Here is a 3,593-nt window from a genome sequence, read left to right as displayed (position 1 = left end):
CTCCGGAGGGGCCGCGTTTCAAAGTTTTCCGGTGAAAATACCATTTTCGGCGCTTTTTTTTTTTTTTTTAAACTATTTTTTTTTTCTTGCTAATCATTAACCACTCATTAAAACGAGCCAACCTCGTGGCACCCTGCCCTCCCCGGAGGCAGCGGGGGCAGCACTCCGAAGGGAGGGCTCAATATAGGGGGGGTGGGGGGTTCCTCCCCTTTCCTCCTCCCCTCCGCGCATCGTTGCGGGCGCGGAGCCCCGCGGAGCACCGCTCCGACCCGCGGGGGATGCGCGGGGCGCGGAGAGCTCCCGGCCGAGCCCTTTGTTATGCTAATCCGGGCTGACATCACAAATCAAAGCCGCGGGGACCGCATATAAGGAGGCTCCGCGGGGCCGCCGAGGCAGAGGGGATCCGGATTCAGCCCTCGCTCTGCCTCAGTCCAGGCTGGAGGTAAGCGGGGATCGGGGGGGTTTGGGGTGAGGTTTTGCCGGGATACCCCGGGCTGGGATGGGAGAATGGCACTCGGAGTGAGGGTATGAGTGGTGGAGAAGGGGTAGGAGAGGGTTTGGAGGCTGAGCCGCCGGGGGAGAGATTGCAGGGAGAAGTGGAGGATGAGGGGAGAGGGGAGAAATAGAGGGAGAAGCGAGAGCTGGCGAATAGAGTGAGAAGGAAAGATTGTAGGATTGAGGGATGGAAGGAAAGAGGAGACCTGGGGGCTGCAGGGGGAAAAGGAGACACGGAGGTTAAAAGGGAGAGGAGAGACACAAAGTATAAAAGGGTGAAGGGGGGGGTACAGAGGTTGTAGAGGGATGTGAAATACAGGGGCTTAAGAGGAGAGACCTGGAGGCTGCATAGAGAAGGGGGAACCAGCACTTACAATGGAGACTAGGCACCCAGGAACTGTGAGGGAATGGGAAGACTGGAGGGGACTAGAAGGGAAAAGATTGATGCAGAAGGATATAGGGACTTCGGAGATCTGGGTGCTGCAAGAGACAGGGCTGGAAGCATAAAGGAGGATGCACCACTCTGGGTAACCCATCCTCTCTCTTCAAGTCATTGGGAGATGTGCTACCCTTCAAATAAAACACCCTTAAAATCAGGTCAGCTGGGTGACTTTCCTTCTTGGGTGGGAAAGTTGGGAAAAGGTGAGACAGATATTCACGTTTTTCTACACAGCCCGTATTGCCTGTTCCCATCCCGGACTCAGAGGTGTCAGATGAGAGCGTTTGCTGCATGCAAGGAACTTTTCCTGTGCGCAGGAGTGGGGCTGGCTGCAAACAGCCCCGGGGTGTCGGGAAAAGGGAGCTCGGAGTTAAAGACGGCGCCGGTTTGAGGAGACCGCGGGCCACTTGCTGCCGGTTTGATCAGTGACCCAGAGCTCTGCAGAGCTGTAAACATCACGTCTGCCCCCAACGAGTCTCCCTCCTTCCTCCCCTTGCAAATTCCTCTTGCAAACGTAACCTGTGCCGGAGCGAGCGGAAAAAGGAGTTACTGCCTCCCCAAGTAACAGGGGTGCGATCACGGGCGAAATTTGCAGCTCTTGGATGGGGAGGTGGATAATTTCTATTCCTCTCTGTGGAAGAAAAAATAGATAGATAGGTAGATAGATAGATAGGTAGGTAGGTAGGTAGATGTCAAATAGCCATTTTTTTCAAGGTGCAGAATTATGTTGGCTCGTGAGACCCTCTGAGACGTCTTACCCCCAACTCTTGTGCTGTTCAGCTGCTCACAGGAAGGAGATAAGGGGTCTGAAGTATCTAAATGGACACTAAAAGGCATGGGCAGGATTAAGGGTTGAAGGATTCCAGTGTGCTCGTGGAGGGGAGGGAAGCAAAGAGCTTCCAGAGATGAAAAGACAGTGCAATACCCTGAGCTGAGAAGTATGCCTGGATGCTCCTGGAGCACTGCTTTCCCTTCCAATGGATGCATCAGATCCAAATCCAAGTAGGCATTAAAGGAAAATAGCTCATGGCAATGAAATCCTGCCTCCCTCGTCGTCCACCGGAGTTTTGTCTTGGACTTCAAGGGAGATGGTAACTCACCACCAGAGGTTATTAAAATCCTTTGTAATAACAGCACTTCTTCAGCAACCCTTTACAGCAGGCAGACACTGGGATTCTGATAGCAGCTAGAATGGAAAATTGCATTTCAGATTGCAGAGCAAACACCCAGGAATATTCCTTACCCACTCTTCTATTGCTTCCTCAATGGGGATGCTAAGGCAGAATGCTGCAGTGGGGACAAACCCAGATCTGGGGCTCAGGTGAGATATGTTTGCCCCAAGTTAAGGGATGACAGAGGGATTCCCCATTGCAGATTGTTCCCCATCTCAAAACCCTTTGAAAGGATGGCACTGGGAGTCACATCTGGAGGATGAGAGGTAGTGGCCTCAAGTTGCACCCAGGGAGGTTCAGGTTGGATATTTTTGGAGACATTTCTACTCAGAAAGAGTGATAACCCTTTGGCACGGGCTGCCCAGGGAGGTGGTGAGTCACTGTCCCTGGAGGTGTCCAAGAACCAACGGGGATGTGGCACTGAGGGACATGGTCAGCGGGCATGATGGGGTGGGTTGTGGTTGGAATTAGTGATTCTTAGAGGTCTTTTCCAACTGTAATGAGCCTATGACTTGGGATGTCAGTGAGTACTTTTCAGGAGGCAAGCTTTTCTGCTTGTTTTGTTGTTGGCTTTTTCGTGGGGTGGGCTTCCTATTGGAAACCACTGCAAAGACCACAAAGAATCAGCCCGGAGCAGCGTTTGAAGTGGAGAACTGAAGGGAAACCCATTTACTGCTATTAATATCACTGCTAAAACAAGTCATGCCCCGGAGATAGAGAGGACCTTGTAAGACTTTGTTTGCTGCTGTGTTTATTTGTTTGGAGTGAAGAAGAAAATGGAGGTGTGGGGGAGATCTCTGAGAGCTTTTTTCCCTCCAGGGTGCTCTACAGGGGCGGCAATGGGGCTGTGTGTTTATAAAGCTGCTCCGTGAGCTCCAGGTGCCCGAGGACTTGGAAGAGTGAGAGGCAGAGTTAATGAGGTGAGAAGGAAAGCAGAAGGAAAGAGCAGATGCATTTGTTGCAAGAGATCAGCCTGAAACATCTGCCAGGGCATGGGCACCTGCATTGGTCGGGAAATGTAGATTTTATAATTTATGATAGGAAAAAAAAATCTGGAGAGAAGGAAGGGAGAGATGGAGAGTGAAAGATTTGGGCTCATCTTAAGATTTATCTCTTCTTTTTTTTTTTCCTTCTTCTCAACTTTATAGAGAAGGAAAAAAAAAAGCAGCAAACGAAGCCTTGCCACATGCAGGGTTAAATGGAAACACACATCAGCCCATAACTCAGGGTGTAATTCAAGCCATACGTTTTGTCTGTCTGTTGCCTCAAAAGGTTGTATCAAGGCTTGGAGAGGGAGGGGATAATCCAAACTTCGTCGTGATTCATAAACACTCCTTTGCGATTTGGATAATAGATCTCTTTCACGGCGACTCGCCGAACGTCAGAGCTAACCGTGGCTCGTGCTCTGTCTCCTTCCAGGTTGTGCATCTCCAACGCACGGGCTGAAGGAAATACATCACACAGAGATTTGGAAGCCTTCGTTTTTC

This window comes from Cyrtonyx montezumae, unplaced genomic scaffold, assembly GCF_038088225.1.
Source record: "Cyrtonyx montezumae isolate F1298 unplaced genomic scaffold, pur_monq_1.0 scaffold_12, whole genome shotgun sequence".
NCBI classification, from domain to species: Eukaryota; Metazoa; Chordata; class Aves; order Galliformes; family Odontophoridae; genus Cyrtonyx; species Cyrtonyx montezumae.
This window is presented reverse-complemented; position numbering follows the sequence as displayed.